The sequence below is a fragment of the Natrix helvetica genome (genome assembly GCF_964273705.1).
Source record: "Natrix helvetica genome assembly, chromosome: Z".
Classification (NCBI taxonomy): domain Eukaryota; kingdom Metazoa; phylum Chordata; class Lepidosauria; order Squamata; family Natricidae; genus Natrix; species Natrix helvetica.
Window position 1 is genome coordinate 37,959,253 of NC_138554.1, and position 20,607 is coordinate 37,979,859.

The following is a 20,607-nucleotide window of genomic DNA, read 5'->3' on the forward strand; positions in this document are numbered from 1 at the left end:
GGAGCTGCGGAGGGTGGAGGCAGAAATGTCGTCGGCGCTCCCGGATGACGAAGGCACGAAAGCGACTGGGGAACGACGAGAACCTTCCTGCCTCTGCTGGATTTCGCGCGCTCCTCGCAACTGCAATATGCAGTCGCGAGGAGCGCGCAAAGTCCAGCAGAGGCAGGAAGGTTCTTGTTGTTCCCCAGTCGCTTTCGAGGACTGTGGAGCGCAAGCCAGCGGAGCACGCTCAGGAAGGCGCGGAATGGGATCACGTGTGCTGGAGGCTGAGGCAGCCTGAGCCTCCAGCACACGTGGTCCCATTCCCGCCTTCCTGATGACGTCACCAGCCTCACCAGCCATAAACCTCACCGCACGTCACTGGTGAGGTAAGTGTAGGGCCCGCACAGAGGCTTGGTGAGGTGGGGAAAGGGGTCTCCCAGAAGACCTCCAGAACCTGGGGGAGACAGTTTTCGCCCTCCCAGAGGTCCGAGGAAAGCCTCCAGAGCCTGGGAAAGGGGAAAATGCCCCCTGCCATGGTGCAGGAGGCTGACTAGGCTACACCCACCATAGCCATGCCCAGCCAGCAACCGGGCAGAGAACCCATTGCTGAAATTTTTGAAGCCCATCCCTGGATCTATGCCATCATAGTACACTATGCCAAATTAGCCTTCAGAACAACATTTGAAGGGGGGAAGTTTGTGGGGAGGAGACCAATGGTTCAAAAGCTACAAAAATTGCTTGCTAGTTGTTTGCTCCTTCCTAAATGGTGCTGGACCATGAGTATTGTTCGTAAGAATATAACAACAGTTCTCATAGAAATGCAAAAAAACAGAACTGGTAGATTTCACAGAAAAATGTCATCATAACGCCACAATCAAGTCAGACTTCTTCATCAAAATGATCTATTAGGTTCTGGAGAAAAGAATGTGGTTCTACATGACTGCCTGTAATATGCCTTTATTTTTTATTTATTTTTTTACTCTGGGGACGTGCAGTTGTGCTGGACTGTTTAGCCAGCTGCTTCTGGAAGAGGAGTGACTCATATCTATGCATGTCTGTTAAAAGTAGAGTCATAGACCATATCTTTGAAATTGGAGTAGAGAAATATCAGAAGCCATAATTATTATAAGAAGAGTGAGAGGAGATCATGATGAATAAAAATGATGGGAGCTGAAGTCTATCCCAACAGGATTACCAGAGATCCAGCAAAATGAGGATTTTGCCTTTTTGTACTCATGTCCTCAATCTAAGAGGCATGGCCATAAAATAAAATATTGTCCAGTTTTTTGAATAGCTTGTTTTTTTTTAAAAAAATACATTGTTTTCACAACAGTAGTCATTCAAAAATTTGTTATTGTTACCTTGTAAATTGTCTGCTTCCTTCTTTCTCTCCTTTCTTTCTCTTTGACAGACTTACTTATGTTATTTATTTATTTCTAGATTCCAGCAATTTGCTTCAATCCAGCCCCTTATCAACTCATCATATATTTCCATGGTGAAATTTGAGAAGGGCATATTTATTTATATATTAAATTTATATGCCACCTGTCTCATCGATAAAGCGACTCTAGACAGTTTCCTCTTCAAACAAAAGTTTTTTTGGTTTTTTTTCAAGTATTTTTGGGAAAAGGGTACATAAATGTGGGGGGGGGGATTTTTGACAGCTACATCATACGGAAGGTGGTACTTCCCTGGGATATTACATCTCTTTCATGTTTTATATATATCATAATATCATTGTTACATTTATATTAGCAGTTATTTTACTCAATTCTTTAGCATCTTCAACCATATTTTATATCACTTCTACATTTCATTATATTAGCAATTGCAATATGTTTGACAGTTTCCTGATGGTAATCACTGTTGATTCTGTATTATTGCTAGGATATGTTCCTGAAAATAAGTATTTGTTGGAAAAATGTCCTCCTGTTCCTACTTACAGGTAGATATCTGATAACTCTAAATCCAAATCAGAGAAGGAAGTAAAAACAGAAATACTTCAGTGGATTGTTTTTAAAATGAGGGAAGGACATATTACTCTTGATCACCTTAATGTAAACTTGGGACCCTTCTGACAAGCCTGCAAAAAAGCTGAGATTTCACAGAAAAGTGACATCAGAATCGCGGCCCATGAGCTGGATGCATCATACGCTGGCCACGCCCACATCTGATTTAGCAAAGGGGGGGAAAGTCATGATACCTCACGTAATGATGCCGTGATGACGTGAGTTTGACACCCCTGACATATATGATGCAAATGACATAATGTATATGTAACTAGATGAAAGCCCGTCATTGTCTGGGTATCCGCCGACCCACCTTGACATCATCAAGAACCTTCTGCGCACTACCAAACTGGGAGTGAAGAAAATAGAATACCATCTCTCCATCTCTCTCTCTCTCTCTCTCCCTCTCTCTCTCTCTCTCTCTCTCTCTCACACACACACACACACACACACACACATGCACTCAGAAAGAGAGAGAGAAAGAGAGAGAGAGAGAGAGAGAGAGAGATTGTTTAATGAGGAATATATATATACCTCATTAACATCCTGATGCAGTCATTGTGGTTTGAACCTGAGCAGATGTAAAGTTCATTTTCTAAATAAATGATCCCAGGATTATTTTCAAAAACGTATCTCTAGAAAAAATTGTACAAGTAATAATATTATAATATATAATAAACAATGGTTTCTATCTCTCTCCCTCTGTGTCTCAAAGCACTGGCATTTTTCATATAGCTGTTATATGTACCCTGCTTAAATAAACAATAGATATGGTTTTGAATCTCACAGTAAACATTCGTTTTCTTGCCAGAGAAAAATGTAATCTAAATAACAAACTGGAAATCCATAATGTAACAATTGGATAATTAGGACAAAAAGTTTTAAAATTTATTTTTGATATACCACTTGCAGCTAGGGATACAGTAAACTCTAGCACACAATAAATTAACCTGAACTTATTTGTGAACATGTCATACTTATTAACCCAACTTCGTACAATGTTATTAAACATCTGTTCCAACTTGGGCGGAGGTGATCAAGTGGCAGCATTTCATCTGGCATAGGCTATAATTTTATCCATTTCTAGTCAATCCATGCTCTGCAGGGTCATTGTTTCAGAGATATTTCTTTACCTAAACAGAGAAACAAAATGACCAAGGGAGGGGAAAAAAATAGTTAGAGCAGGAGTGACTTCTAACTTCCTGCTAGTTTTTCCACTGATTTTTCTTGTGGGAATCTAACAAGCAGCATCATAAATTTCCCTTCCCTTCCCACCACTCCTCTCATTCCTAAAAGGTAGGTAAATGGCTGTTGCTGGGTAGAGGAGGGAGGGAGGGATTGTCTAGGATAATGTCCTGAAATGTTGAAAATGAAAATCATGTGATCACAACAGCAGCAAAGTAGCAGACAGTAGCATGGAACCAGCCACAACTTTCTTAATTTTTATTCCCTGATTCCCAGATTTTGGACACATTCCCTAAATTAACCAATTTGAGTATCTTGGTTCAAAAATTGTTGCTCTGTGATGCACCATTTTTTCTCAATTAAAAGTGATGACAAGAATTTTAATAGTATGCAGACAAAATTAAGCTAATATGAGATTCCAACAATACTGAGATAAGTGCCAACCTCAAATCTGTCTGAAAAATCAGAGTCATAAACAACCAGGAATATCAGAAAAATAATTGCTGAGTAGTTTCTTGTTTTCATTTTCCTGGTTCCCACAATTCGTACTGTGAATTGCTAAGCACCTGCCCCCCGCAACTTAGTTCTAAAGGTTCTATATTATATTCTCAACACCTAGAAAAATCCAATATACAGTAGTCATCATCACTTAAAGAATTAAAATTATTGTATATTATATTTTATATTAATTTTAATTTATTTGAAGAATTTTGGCCCAATCTGTAAGCCCAAAAAAGTTACCAGAGTAATTTACAAATGACAGAAATCAGATTACTTCAGTCAGGTTTACAATTTAAAAAAAAATACATGAAAAATTACAGTTTGTTTATTTATGTATTTCCCACCTTGATAGCAATAGCAATAGCATTTAGACTTATATACCACTTCATAGTGCTTTACAACACTATCTGGGCAATTTACAGAGTCAGTATATTATCCCCAACAAATTGGGTCCTCATTTTACCGACCTCCTTGAGCCAGTTAGGATGAAATTCCTGCCTATGGGCAGAGTTAGTTTACAGTACTGCATTATAACTACTACACCACCATGGTTCTTTATTATTTTTACAAAGTGGTGAACATAGTCAATACTACTACTTCCTTCCTATTTTCGCCATAACAGCAAACTAAGATGGTTGAGGGAGAGTGACTGGCCTAGTATTTTTCTTAAAATTCTAAGGAGATGAGTCATAATAATTATAAAAATACAAACACGGACTAAAAGGTCAGTAGTGTGGAAAGTCTACAATCAGAAACTGCTGAAGAAATATATCCATAAAGATCCTTAATAAGGTTATATATCAGAACATAAAAAAAGGAAGCTAAACTATTTTTGTTTTACATCTCCTAAAGTTTGAATCAGTTAAAATATGGAGCTTCAAATCTTATTAAGATCAATATAAAAAATGTTTACAATTAAAAATTATAATTACTAGCTTCTCTTATCAATATTTGTGTTAAACAATTTATATCAACTCCATCTTGCAAAAGTATGCATTAAATATATCCATGAGTAATCTTAGTTTAATTATGAAACATTGAAAGATATTAGTTCTGTAATTTCATCTCAACTTGTCATTTGTAGGCATATTAACGGAAAGGCTGGGACAACAGACAGTATGGAAATATCAGTCTTTTTGTGGATACACTGTTCCTAATCACAAATGTGGTTACTCAGAATAAGAAAATATGCCCTAATCAGGGTGAGCTGCTGGGGGTTTGCAGGGATTCAAGAGAACCTCTTCCTGGGAGAGGAGGCTGACGTCGCGACGACACGACATGCGATCTTGGAGCTCCAAGATCGCAGTTGATACTTTTGCCACTGGACGGTCCTTTTGGACATAAACCATCCCGAAGAGATGGTGATAGGGAAGAGTAAGTCTTGCTGATCTCAGGGAAACTGCAAAGTCCCTGATTGATCCAGGAGAAGCTCTTTTTGCTGGTGACAGAAGCACAGCCATTGAAGCTGCTGAAGTTGGGACAGCTCCGGAACGGGAGGAAAATGGAAAGTGTGTCCATCTAGTGAGGAAATCCTTTTGTTATAAAAGAGTTTACCCAAAAAAATGAAAGCTAAATTAAATTTGAAAACAGAAGAGAATAAGCGGTGAAATTAAGCCACATTAGACAGTTTGTTATCCTTTTCTTTTACAGATGGAACTTCCACAAATGTTTCCTATTCCTCAAATTGAATGGATTAGTTTTTCTTCTTCTACTTTTTATATTCTTTCTTTTACCAAAAGATTAAAATCTTTTTCTTTATTTTTATAATGCTGGATTGGATGGTCTTTTTTTTCTCCACTTAGAATTTTTGTTTTCTTTAAGCCCAGAATATAGATAAGATATAAAAGGAATACAAAGAGGGCTGTAAGAACAGAGGGAAAGGAAGTTACACTGCCACTTGGAGGCTGGAGGCTTGAGTCTTGGAAATATTGTGCTTTCTTTTTTCTTTTTGATCATTTGACTTTGTATTTCAAGGTTCTTCAGCTTGTTTACAAAGAGTGATAATGAGAAGAGCATGGGTTATTTATACAGGTGCTCTTTGGAAACATCATTGGAAGTTTTGAATGCCAGAGTGGCAGTGTTTACAAGTTGGAAGAATGGCGCAACATGAAAAAAAAACCTTAACATTGCAAAAGATTATGTTTGAAATTCAAAAATTATTAGAAGTAACAGAAAAAATTGAGAAGAGATTGGAGATCATAGATTGTAGAACAGTAAAATTTGATGGAAAAATTGAGGATGTTCATCAAATGAAGAAAGTGGAAGTCAGAGCTCTAAAAACTGAAGGAAAAAATAAACAAAGAGATAAGAAAATTGTTGATACCGACAGTGAACTGAGCATGGTTGGAAATGGAAAGAGTGGAATATGGAAAGGGGAGAAAGATGGACTGGAGCCATACCCCAGATTTCAAGGCATAGAAGAAGAAAGGAGAGAACAATTTATGGAACCAACGAGAGAAATCTTGTCAGAAGCACTGGTGATAACCAAAGATAAACTGATTGAAAAAGCAGATGGAGGGTTTCGAGCTTATACAAGATATGCAACAAGCAACAAATTGCGAAGAAAATTTACTAAGAAATTAACCAGAATACTAATGCCACAAATGGCAAGAGACATAAGACTGCACTATTACTGGAAAGACACAGGTTGATATATGAAAGCTTATTATAAAAATAAAGTTAATTCCTTAGCCAAACTTAGTTAAATTTAGAGCATTATGTTAAAAAATGAAGTGATAATGGATATAGTTAAATAAATGATTTATAATGATAATAATGTATACATATGTATTGGTTTGATAAGAGGAAATTTGATATAAATTACAAATGGTAACTATGAAAGGAAGTTTAGAAACTCTTATTAAATATAACCAATTTTTATTTAGAACATGTTATAAAGATGTAATGTTATTGAATGATATTGGGAAGAGCTAATGGAATGCCATTATGTGGTTTTGCTTTAAATTTGGAATATTTTAGATAAAAGGACATAAAAACAATTACAGTCAAATGAAGGTTGAGGTATGATGACAGTAATATATATAAATATATTTGATGTAAAATATATGATTTTATATGGATTGTAGGTGATGACTGTGGAAGTGATGCACGGAAGCTTTTGTAACCAATCGACACACTTTCTGCAATTTGTAATGGAAGATGGTTTTGTGGGTTTTTTTGTGCTTTGTCGGTTTGTGTTTATTCAAAAGAAAATTTTTAAATAAAAAAAGAGAACCTCTTGCTAAGATTCTGTGCAGTTTGGAGAACCCCCAAATCCCACTCCGGGCTGGTCCCTCCCACCCCACCCCTCCCAGGAGTCTCCAAGTGGCCCGTTTTGGATGGAGGTAAGTGCAGGGCACATGCGGAAGCTCGGAAAGGGCAAAAAACACCCCTAACGGAAGTTCAGGAAGGCCGGAAATGGGCCCCTTTCTGGCCTCCAGAGGGCCTCCGGAGCATGGGGATGACATTTTTGCCCTCCCGGAGGAAAGCATCCTGAGCCCAGGGAGGGCAAAAATGTCCCCCCTGCCATGGTACAGGCTGCCGACTAGGCCATGCCCACCATGCACATGCCCACCCTGCTACTGGGCAGAAAACCCCTTGCTAAAATTTTTGAAGCCTACCGCTGGCCCTAATTACGCTTTTAGACTGTGTTTTTCAAATTTGGCACCTATAAAATGTGTGGACTTCAACTCCCAGAAATCCTAAACCAGCAATTCTGAAAGGTGCTAAGTTTGAAAGAAAACCTGCTTTAAAGTTTGCAAATGACCAACTGATCCATCCGTGTAAACTAATTTCACAATTTTGTCTGAATTTAAAAATGGGTACTTTTGTATGAGTCTAATACAAAAATAACTGTATTTTTAAAAGTCCTTGTTATATAAATTGGATTCTTGACAGCTACAAGATATGTATAAATGTTTTCAGTGGTTTGAGCATTACAAAGCTTTCAGTTGCAATGCAATAATTTACCTGGCTGGTTAGTGAATTCTGGGAGTGTATGTTCACATATCTTATAGTAATCAAGGTTGAGAAACACTGCATTACATTCAACACAAGTGAACAATATATACATTGCTGCTTGTTGTTCCCATAGTTATTCATCCATGATATTCAAGGGATGTACGTAGCATATATTTGCCATACAAAGAATGCTGAACTGTATTCAAGTATTCACATATAAACTAGAGGAATTTCTAGAAGACAATTCACCATCCTTTTGCCTACTGAACAGTATTTTTTCACAAATAAACATATCTGATGTAATATTGTAATCCAAACATTACATACACATTTTTTAAAAAATTAAGGATCAGTATAAATGAGGACTACATAGATTTTGGGAATATTGGTTATTTCTTATAAATAACTCAAGCATTACTCATATAAGTATTGCAATGACTAAATGCTGATATTCAGGGGATTGTGAGTTACACTTCTATGTATAAAAATAATAAATAATCAAGCAACGAATTTGTGAACACCTAGAAGCAAACAAAGTAATAGCCAAAAGTCAACATGGATTTGTCAAAAATAGATCATGCCAGACTAATCTTATTGCATTCTTTGATAATGTGACAAAATTAGTGGACCAGAGGAATGCCGTTGATATAGTTTACTTGGACTTCAGTAAGGCTTTTGATAAGGTAGACCATAACCTACTACTAGATAAAGTAGAAGAATGTGGGTTAGACAGCATCACCACCAGATGGATTTGTAACTGGCTGACCAACCGCACTCAACGTGTAGTCCTCAATGGAACTGCATCTACATGGAGGGAAGTATGCAGTGGAGTACCCCAAGGCTCCGTTTTAGGCCCAGTACTCTTCAACATCTTCATCAATGATTTGGATGAGGGAATAAATGGGGAACTCATCAAATTTGCAGATGACACCAAGCTGGCAGGAATAGCCAACACTCCAGAAGATAGGCTTAAGATACAGAAGGATCTTGACAAACTTGAACATTGGGCACTATCTAATAAAATGGAATTCAATGGTGAAAAGAGTAAGGTTCTACATTTAGGCAACAAAAATGGAATGCACAGGTACAGTATAGGTGATACCTTGCTCAGTAGTAGTAACTGTGAAAGGGATCTTGGTGTCCTAGTGGACAACCATTTAAATATGAGGCAGCAGTGTGCAGCAGCTGCCAAAAAAGCCAACACAGTTCTAGGCTGCATCAACAGAGGGATAGAATCAAGATCACGTGAAGTGTTAATATCACTTTATAATGCCTTGGTAAAGCCACACTTGGAATACTGCATTCAGTTCTGGTCGCCACGATGTAAAAAAGATGTGGAGACTCTAGAAAGAGTGCAGAGAAGAGCAACAAAGATGATTAGGGGACTGGAGAGTAAAACATATGAAGAACGGTTGCGGGAACTAGGTATGTCTAGCTTAAGAGAAAGAAGGACTAGGGGAGACATGATAGCAATGTTCCAATATCTCAGAGGTTGCCACAAAGAAGAGGGAGTCAAACTATTCTCCAAGGCACCTGAGGGTAGAACAAGAAGCAATGGGTGGAAACTAATCAAGGAGAGAAGCAACTTAGAACTGAGGAGAAACTTCCTGACAGTTAGAACAATTAATCAGTGGAACAGCTTGCCTCCAGAAGTTCTGAATGCCCCAACACTGGAAGTCTTTAAGAAGATGTTGGATAGCCATCTGTCTGAAATGGTATAGGGTTTCCTGCCTAGGCAGGGGGTTGGACTAGAAGACCTCCAAGGTCCCTTCCAACTCTACTATTGTATTATATAACAAAACCCTATAAGCAGTCTAGCTTATAGGAAGTCTGTCTTGCAAGATTCAAAAACAGCTACTTAGTTTTACAATTATACAGATGTATGCATCAGTGATGGTCATGAAGAAGTGGTTGTTGAATTCAATATTATAATAAGTAATAGAACAACACTGAAAAAAATGTTCTAAAACTATTGGCAACTTTAATGCAAAAGCTGAAAAGGAATCTACATTAAAAACAGTTTGAAAATTTGCCCACAGTGCTGCACAGGGCAATGACAGATATGCTTCTGTGTAAAAATGGAGTGTGTAACACATCATTTTGACAAAATAAAAAATAGCTCTCCACCCACACCATCTTAAGATGGACAACACCACAATAAAAAAATAGATTGCATTTCATTAAGCAACATATGGAAAATACATGTAGCAACTTTTAGAAAAGCTGTATGATGAGTTGCAAAAGATTGCTGAGCACCTCACTATGAAATCAGCAATCAAAGAAATACAAAAAATCAATCATAAAAAATAAGCAGAGATGGAAATTAATGATGGAGTGTAATCTAAAAGAAGGTAAAAGAAACATATTTAAAAGCAATACAAGAAGACAAAAATAGGCAACATCATATTCACAAGAGAAGAATATCAAGAGGAAACAGAGGTGCTTGAAGAGGAAGTCAGATGGGCAGAAAACAACCAACGAATAGGAAAGCCCAAGAGTTATTAAAGGAGGCTGGCATGGGAACAAACAAGACCATGTCAGTCCTCTGCCAACAAATATGGGAAAAAGTAGCATGGCCGAAAAACAGGAAAAGATCTATCTATATCTCAATCCCTAAGAAGGGAGATTTAGAGGAATGTTCTAATTATGCCCTAACAGCCCTAATAATACCATATGCCAGCAAGGCTCTTTTAATAATTCTGTAGAATAATTAGGAGAAGGAGAAGTTGAACAAGCAGACTTCAGAAAGAAAGAAAAACACCAACTTTAAATGGATCATAGATAGAGGAAGTGAATATCAAAAAGAGTTATGTTTTATGGACACTGCCATTTTTAAAATAATGTTAATCAGCGGAACTCCTTCAAAGCAATTGTTATTCCCTATAATCTGATTTTTCGGAGAAGAAAATTCTACAATAGCTGGAAAACCACAGTAAATGAGGACAGAATTTACTAACACCCAATAATTTACCCATGGAAAAGAACCCTTCAATTTATAAACTAAATATGGGCCACAGGTTTGGAAGAATTAAAGAGTGGAGCCAATCAATGGCAGGAATGTCAATAATCTAGCATATTTGAATAATTTGTTGCAGATACTGAATGCGATCTAAGAGCAATCAATCTAAAAAATAAGGAGACAAAACAGATGGGGTTTTCCTCATAAAATTGAACGGCTAGGAATTGAGGGATTTCAATCAAGTTGAAAGGTGTAATGCAACCTATATACATACACAAGTCTAATTTCTTAAACAACTTTGGATGTAATTAATTTTTAGCTAAAAAGAAGAGCTCCCTTTTACTCTTTCTTTTGAAATTGAAACACGTTCATTTTTTGATTACAGTATTGCATGTGGCAGAATTGCAAATAAAGCAAAAGCAGGGAGGAGGACAGAGAGAAGAATTATATCAGATTTATTCCAGAAAATGTTTAAGGAATTAGACAGTAAATTATCTGAATCACTTGATACTAAATTGACAGTTTTGAAATAAAGAAGGATCAAAGGCTTGTAAAGATAAAAGAGATGAAAAAAGAAGTTAAGCTCTGTACAACAAGTGCCTGGAGATATAAAACAGATTAATGGGACAATGAAATTCTGAAGATTAAGACAGAAGTTATAGACAGAGTTTGTAAGAGAACTACAGTAGATAATTTGATAAACCAGAAAGGTAAACTAGATAACCAGAGGACAAAGTAAACACAAACTACTTTGGATGAGCTAAAGAGAAGAATAATCAAAAACATATTCAGGAGAGAATAAGAATTTCTCAATAAGTTACATTTGTATAGGTAGTCTTCGACTTACAACCACATTTGAGCCCAAAATTTTATTAATAAGCAAAACAATTGTTAACAAAGTTTTGCTTCATTTTATTACCTTTCTTGCCCCAGTTGTTAAGTGAACCATTGCAGTTGTTAAGTTAGCCCTATGATTGTTAAGTGAATCTGACTTCCCCATTGCCTTTGCTTGTCAGAAGATTGCAAAAGGTGATCAAATGACCCTGGGGCACTGCAACCAGCATAAAAACCTGCCAATTGTCAAGTGTCTTAATTCTGATCACATGATCATAGAGATGCTGCAATGGTCATAAGTGTGAGCAATGGGCTCATAAGGCACTTTTTCAGTGCTGTCATAACTTTGAACAATCACTAAACAAATGGTTGCAAATCAAGGACTCCCTATACAACTAAAGTTATCTATGTTAACAGTAAGAAAAATGAAAACGAACTATGTAAAGCAAAAAGAAATTGAGTTTGCAAACAAAATCAGAGAAAGGGGTTGGCCTATAAATTATTAAATAAAAACAAAAGAAAATGATGTTGAATTTTCAGAGAAAGACACCATATTAATGGATAGAGTGGCTATACAAAAAGTATTTCATTAATATTACTTCAACTTGTATAAAGGAAGTGACATAGAAAAATAGATATATATATATATTTAAAAATTACGGAGAAACAGAAAAACATTACGAATGGTCACCCGCAGGCAAGATGGGTGTCAAATTGTAAATAAATAGCATAACAACATAACATAAAAATATCACAACACAGCACAACACAAAATAATAGACTAGAATTCCTTATTAGCCAAGTGTGATTGGGCACACAAGGAATTTGTCTTTGGTGCATATGCTCTCACATAAAGAATACATAAAATAGAATACATTCATTTAGAATCATAAGATACAACACTTAGTGATACTCATAATTTACTAGTAAGCAATCAAATTATACTAGGAAATAAATAAAACAATATAAATTTAAAGATACCAGCAACAAGGTTATAATCATAAGTGAGAAGAGATAGGTACTAGAAAGGAAGAGACGAATAATATAATGCAGTCTTAGTAGATAATTTTACAGTGTTGTGGGGATTAGTTGTTTAGCAGAGTGATGGCATTCGGGGGAAAACTATATATAGTTTTTATATTATATATAACATAGAGTTATATGTTATATATAATATAACATATGAATCTAAAACAAGAATAAATTTCTAATTCTATAAAAGATTAAACCAGGAAAAATGCATAGTCTTTTTCTTTCTTTGTGGCACTTTTAGCTTTCTTTCTGATTTTCTTCTTTTTCTCTCCTTTTTACTTGACATCAATTTGCATTAGTTTTTATCTTTTAAAAACTATATATATATATGTATGTATGTGTATGTATGTGTATGTATGTATGTGTATGTATATGCATATGTATGCATGTGTATGTATATGCATATATGTATGTATGTGTATGTATATGCATATATGTATGTATGTGTATGTATATGCATACAAGAAGCATGAAACAAACCTTATCACACTTTGGATGCTTCATGAGGGTTGATGCATCTGTGGAAAATATAATACATAACAAGGTGGACAGAAAGAGAAGAAGTGGTTGACAAGGCATCAATTGATAAATGAACTACTGGAAAAAATCACACGCAAGACCTGTATAATTGTGGCAAGAGACAAGAGCTTTTATCCAAAGAATAATTAGGAATTGGCTTCCTAGAGAATTCTGGGAGTTGACCTCCACACCTCTTAAAGTTGCCAAGATTGAAAAACACTACCTTAGAGAGAGTGGTGGGAGGAGTATAGAGAGAATGCCTATGAACACCCCATACCCTGTGTATATTCCAGTTTAATACCACTTGCTGAGTTATTCCTGGTACATCATCATCCTTTTTATTTATAGTAACTAGAAGAGATAATGTCCTTTTTCTTCAAAACTTCTGAGTGTCAAAGGCTGAAACTCACTTGCTCCAGGCCCCCTTATCTGTCTTGGTTGCATAACATTGCCTCCAATTTATTCTCCATACACAAGAGAGATTGCCTTAAACCATCATCAGCCATCCTGGCATAAAAATAGTATATCCCTTAACCCAGCATGCTTTTTAAAAAGTTGTTTTACCTGCCATTTTCTTGGGAACAAATACAGATTACCTATATGGCAAATATAACTAGAGTTCAGAGTATTGGGCAGTATATCTCAATCTTGGCAGCTTTAAAATGTGTAGGCTTCAGTTCCCATAATTCATCACCCAACCTTCAAGCCTACAGATCTTAAAGTTGCAAGATTGAGAAATATAAAGTATTGGGAGATGAGTGCACACCTCTTTTGCTCTGATCACAACTCTATTTCCACTTCAACTATTTAACAGATTAACAGTTGGAAGGGATTTTGTAGGTCTTCTAGTCCAATCCCCCACCCAAGCAGGAGACTCTACAATTTCTGACAAATGGCAGTCCAGGATCTTCCTGAAAGCTTCCAGTGATGAAGCTTCCACAACTTCTGAAGGCAAGATGTTCCATTGGTTGATTGTTCTCACTGTCAGAAAATTTCTCCTTATTTCTAGATTTAATGTCTTCTTGATCAGTTTCCATCCATTATTTCTTGTGTGGCCTTCGGGCGGTTTGGAAAATAGCTTGACTCCCTCCTCTCTGTGGCAACCTTTCAAATATTAGAACACTGCTATTATGCCTCTCCTAGTCCTTCTCCTCACTAGACTAGCCATACCTAGTACTTGCAACTCTTTATGGTATGTTTTAGTCTCCAGTCTCCTAAGCACCTTAGTTGCTCTTCTCTGCATTCTTTCTAGAGTCTCAATATCTTTTTTATAATGTGGTGACCAAAACTGGATACAGTATTCTAGATGTAGTCTTATTAAAACTTTATAGAGTGGAATTAATACCTCCCTTAATCTTGATTATATCTCTCTGTTAATGCAATTTAGGATTGCATTGGCTTTTTTGGCTGCTGCTGCACAATTGGCTCATATTTAATTGGTTGTTCACTACTGTGTTTCCCTGAAAATACGACATGTCCTGATAATAAAGCCATGCCACATTTTTCTGGTGGGCAAAAATATAACCCTTCCCTCGCAAATAAGCCCCCTGGACAGCCCCCCACCTGTGGCCAGGCAGAGCGCTGCTCACCAATCTAGCAGTATCCCGAAGGTGCCAAGCCGCAGGAACCGGGGGGAGGCAAAAGTGATCGTATTGTTTGGTACCTTTGGGATACCACTAGGTTGGTGAGCAGCAGTGTGCCCAGCTGAAGACGGGGTTTGTCGGGCAGCTGCTCTCTTGTGAGCAGGCTCCCAAAGAGCTGGGCACAGCCTCATGGGCGAATGGCTGTGTTGCGCTGTTGCAGCAGCGCAACATAACAGCCATGAAGTGACCATGCTCATGAGCAGCCACCTGGCAAACCCTTTTTCTAGCCGGGCACAGCGCCATTCACTGACCTAGGGGTATCACGAAGCCGCGTGAGCACCTGTTCACCGCCACCCAGCTCCCACAGCTTGGCGCCTTCAAAATGCCAGTGAAAGGCATGGCTGGAGAGGGGGGTTGGGCGAGTGGCTGTTCCACTCTCGATCGCGCGCCTCCCAGCCTCACAATGCACTGGCCCAGCTCTCCCCGCAGAGCCAGACCACCTCCGCTGCTGCCGCCGCTGCCACCATCCCAGCATGGCTTTTTTGGTGGCTTCCAAACCAAGTCTTTCGGCAGTGGTCGCTGTGGGCATATGCTCTATGGTTGTGGGCCAGCTGCTGGCAGAGCGTGGTCACTTCATGGCTGTTGTGTTGCAGTGCTGCTGTTGTAACAGCGCAACACAGCCATTTGCCCATAAGGCTCTGCCCAGCTCTTTGGAAACCCGCACGCAAGAGAGCACCTGCCCGGCAACCCCAAAACAATAAACCCTCCCCTCATAATAAGGCCCAAGCCATATTTTGTGGGTAAAAAGAAAAAAAGACCCTGTCTTGTTTTTGGGGAAACATGGTAAAACTCCAAGATCCCTCTTATTATTATTAAGAGGGATTATTATTATTATTATTAATAATTATTAATTATATCTCTTTCAGTCTTTGCCTTTTCCATTTGCATGTTGTGTCCCAAAATCCTTTTATTGGATGAAAAGAGGGGTATAGTTGGAGCTATTTGTCAGTTTCCCTGTATTTGTCATTTTGAATTTCCTCTTTCAAAGCTAGAGAGGTCCTGCTTAATATCTATGCAGTTTCAGTTCTCTCACTCTATATATTGCATTTACCTAATTGTACAATTTCCAGGCCTATTTCTACCACGGTATCTTCCTTGTTTCCTTACTTTATGTTATTTTAACTTGGGAAATGCTCAGAGATTTTGGAAGAAGAGATAGACAAATTAGCCTAGAAAAGCCAGATTCCCTGAGGTCAGATCTTCCTTGTTCCTGTTCTGTTGCAGTGCCATGACTGAGTGCAGTTTTTCCATTAGTTGGTGACATGCTAAAATAGGGGTGTCAAACATAAGGCTGCATCTGGCCCGCAATGTGGTCGGATCTGGCTCACGGGACCGTCCTGAAAAATGTAAGGGGCCGTCCCATGCCGCTTCAGCCCAGTCTACTCATGTTGCTTTGGCCCAGTCCATTTGCATTTCTTTGGCCTAGTCTACCCTTGTCACTTCAGCCCAGTCTACCCAATGCGAAAAGAAACATCGGGCCAGTTGGCTTTGGCCCAGTCTGCCCTATGCAAAGAGGAAACATATCAACAGTTTGTGAACTGGCATCAAGCTGGCCATGCTCACCTAGTTGGCCATGCCCACACAGTCAGCTATGCCATGAGTGGTGTCAACAAGGCCACGCCCACCCAGTTGGACATGCCCATCCAGTCGGACACATCCACCTGGCCCCCCCAAGGTCAATCACAGCCCTGATGTGGTCCTCAATGAAATTGAGTTTGACATCCCTGTGCTAAAACAAGACACTAGCAAATCCAGTGAGAAAAACAAACTATCTTGCCTGTAATAAGTTACACAATTACAAATCAGAACACATGATTTATAAACAGATGGACCAAAATAATTGGGAATAGAGACAATTCTGTGATAGCAATGCAATAATTTCTCATGAATTACATTCATGAGAAAAGACCATGAGAAATTATGTGGGGAAAGGCCATGAAATAACAAATTGATTAGAAAAGCAGACTGGTAGCATATACGACGGGTTCTAGCTCATACACAAAAAGCATCACTCCACAATGCAACATTTACTTGTGTTGATATTAACAGTTATTTAAATAGACTGTTATTTAAATAGACTGCATATTTGTTCCAATAAAATCATTGTCACCTCTTTGGTTTCACATCCATCTTCTGTAGTAGATTAGACTCAATATTTGTGGAAGTTCCATGTCAAAACAAGGATCTGAACTAAGCAGAGATGGTATTCAGCAGGTTCTGACCAGTTCTGGAAAACCAGTAGCGGAAATTTTGAATAGTTCAGAGAACTGATAAATATCACCTCTGATTGACCCTACCCCCATAAGCATTTTAAAATTCCTTTTTAAATGCTTATGTGCCCCACCTATGTTTAATTGACACAGATTCCAGGAACATTAAGTTTGCCTATATAACTCAATAGTCTCTGTTACTTTTTCCAATGAATCTGAGGATTAAACAGTTCTGGTTTCTAAAAAGGACCCTTCATGTTACAATTTACAATGCATGTTCAATTTTTGAAACAACATATATTTCAAAAGATAACGTATAATTTTAGACATGTATTGTGAATATAGTTCAGAGGCTAGATTAAGTATTAAATTTAAGAAGATGGATTAAGTGGAAAGGCTCTTACAAAGCCACTCATCTATTGATAATAATTTATTGCTGGAAGCCATCTCCCAAAGTTTATTTTATGAGACCAGCATCTTCTTCCTGGAGGTGCACAAGAGTTTGTTTTTTCATGCTGTCCTTGGATGTTTATAATTTTCCTCAGCAGCTGGAAAGAACCGGAAAAAATATACATGACGGTTATGTGTCCGTGAGGAGGGAACAATGGGGGGCCAGAAGAAGGTGGGATGGAGGAAACAGCTGGGGCTCAGAGAAGGTGATGAGGCAAGTGTGGGTGAAATAGCAAAAATCAAAAACTTGGTGGGGAAGATTAAGATAAACCCTCAGGCTGGACTTTTATGTTGAGAATCCAGACTGCAGTACACTTTTAATCCTGTGAGTAAATTTGGAAAGAAAGTAAAGATAGCAGATATGGGAAAGATATTGAAAATCACTTTCTGAAGAAGAAAACCAGAGGTAAATCAAATCTAGCTGAGGAATTCTGGGAGCTGAAGTCCACTTATCTTAAAGATGCTAAGGTTGAAAAACATTGAAGTAGATTCTCGGAGGGGCTAATTTACTAAAATGACATCAACCAGAGAGGTCGTGGCAGCCCCCTTCTTTTATGTCATAGATATATCCAGGTTAGTCGTTTTTTTTGGATATCCTCTTCTCCACAAGAAACCAAAAATCCAGACAAAAAGTCGTATTCAAAACTCCTTATAGAGAAAAGAGAAAGTGCTGAGAAACAGAGCAGCTTGATATATTTAAAAATGAATAGATCAACTGGAAATGATTTACTCTTTATAGAAAACTTCAAGGGATTTAAAAACTTGGGGAAAGGAACTTCCATACAATATGCCAATACCAGATTTATTTACCTTAGCCTTCTTTACACTGACCAGCAACTGCTCTCTCATTTTCTAGGAAGAGTTGCCTTTTTCAGCTCCCCCTTTGGAAATGTCAGGCCTGGATTTTGAGTCTCCCAGTCATGTTCTCTTACATTGAGTTGTACTCCTTTTCCCTTTCAAATTATTATCTTATTCTTTTAGAGCCACAGAAGAAAAAGAGGTTATGGCCAATTATATTCTTTTCCATAGCTTTATTACACTTTCAGGGTTGAGAAGACAAAGAACTCACATTCTTTTTGTGGAAAGACACAAATGCTTATTATGATTGGTTTTTATAATTAGCAAAAGAAATGGAAAATGAAATTGCCTGAATTTGGGGAAATCTTTGCCTGCTACTGTCTTCTAATGCTAATCAGTTTCCTGTCAATGGAGGAAGTTTTCTGAGTGATCTGGGACCAATTGTTCTCTCTTAGTCCAACCTATCTTACAGGACAGTTGTTGTGAGGAAAATAGAAACAGAGAGTGCTACAATCGTTGCCTTGAGCTCCCAAAGGAAAGAGGGGATATCAATCTATCAAATAAATAAATGAACATGTGAACTTTAATAAATTCTTAATTTAGAAATACTATTGAATATGCCAAAACAGATGTTATGATTTAGCAGAAAAAAAGGAATGGCTCTTTAAAGAACTATGTCTCTTACTCCACAGAGGGGGGGGAAAGGCTTTTTCTTAAGGCACCCCTCATAGAGGCATTTTGTCCAAATCTAACTCAAAGACATAAAACTACAAGGAAGGTCAGCAAAACTCCAGAATGTCCATTTACAGTTAATACTTGCATCACAAACCAATCAAATATAACAGTCACAGACCTTCTTGTTATAACAATGCATAATAATTGTTTGCAACTATGCCACAGTTGATATACATATGCACAATGTGGAATAAGTAGTCATGCCAAGAAGTCTTCATTCTTTCAGAGAAGAAGTGATAGAGGAAGTTGAACCACAGGGACTGTGGGTGACCATTTCATACTAGAATTCAACATAATATAAACACAAGCAATAGACCGTAATGATACCAGAGTCCTATATTTTAAAAGAGCTGATTTTAACAAAGTCTCTGAGAACTTGGGAAAGATTCCTTGGATGAAAATCCTAAAGGGGAAAACAACTCAAGAAGCTTGGGAAACTCTGAAAAATATGATCATAAAAGCCCAGCTCAACACAATACCACTGAAAAAGAAAAACAAGAAATCCAAGAAGAAACCAGCATGGCTGTACAAAGATCTCTCTGACAAATTGAAAGGCAAAAAGGCAAGTACAAAAAAATGGAAAGAAAGACACATAACTAAGGCAGAATATCAGCAGTTAGCCACAATCTGCAAAGATGAAGTCAGGAAAGCAAAGGCTCAGAATAAAGAAAGACTTGCAACAAAAGTTTTTTAAAAAGGTCCTTCCAACATATAAATAACAAGAAATCAAGGAAACAGTCAGTCCACCAAATAGAAAAGATGGCAAGGAAGTAACAGGCAGCAGGGAGAAAGCAAAGCTGCTCAACTCATTCTTTGCATCTGTCGTCACACAAAAAGAAACCATTGTCCAACTATCAAAAACATAACTGTAAAAGACAGACTAGGAATAAAAGTTAAAATAAGCAAAAAAAAATGGTAAGAGAACAGTTGTCTGATCTTGATGAATACAAATCACCAGGACCTGATGGATTACATCCCAGAGTTCTAAAGGAGCGAGCAGATGTCATCTCAGAATCATTGTACCATATCTTTCAAAAATCCTGGTGCACCAGGAAACTACCAGAGGACTGGAAAAGAGCTGATGTGGTTCCCGTCTTCAAAAACGGAATAAAAACAGACCCAGGAAACTACAGACAAATCAGCTGAATATCTATACCTAGGAAGGTATTGGAAAAGATAATTTTAAAACAACAGATCTGTCAACATCTAGAAATGAGAAAAGTAATAACTAGAAGTCAGCACAAGTTTGTTAAAAACAAATCATGCCAATCTTATATCATTCTTCAACACAGTGACTAAATTACAAGAGCAGTACAATAATGTAGACCTAATAGACTTCAACAAGGCATTTGACAAAGTAGACCACAACTTACTTCTTGGTAAACTAGAAAAAAATGGGATATATAGTATCATAATCAGATGGATTTGTTACTGGCTAACAAACTATACTAAACAAGTAGTCCTTAATGGTACTACTTTTACATAGAGGGGTATAAGCAGTGGGGTACTATAAGGTTCCCTCTTAGGCCCAGTACTTTTCAATATCTTCATATCTGACGTAGATGAGGGAATAGAAGGGGAATTTATCAAATTTGCAGATGATACTAAGCTGGCAGGAATAGCTAACTCCCTAGAAGATGACAGGCCCCAGCCGGATTGGTGATGAATTATCAAGGTGAAAGATATCGTCTTAACTCAGTTTGCAAAGCAAGAGATTTCTATAGCAATGTATTAAAGGCTGGATACCCTCCATCCCCAGGATCTAGAGGAAGAAAAGAAACAGGCGAGAC

General features: G+C 37.7%; 1 protein-coding gene across 1 annotated transcript in view; it reads right to left on the reverse strand.

Annotated features, from left to right (window-relative positions):
- LOC309382270 (uncharacterized protein) overlaps window positions 1-16,837 on the reverse strand; it is a 25,136-nt gene extending 8,299 nt beyond the window's left edge. Inside the window, exon 1 of the mRNA XM_081933869.1 lies at window positions 16,735-16,837. The gene's annotated coding sequence lies outside the window, so the exon portion shown is untranslated. The remainder of the gene's footprint in view (window positions 1-16,734) is intronic.
- Between the last annotated feature and the right edge of the window lie 3,770 nt (window positions 16,838-20,607).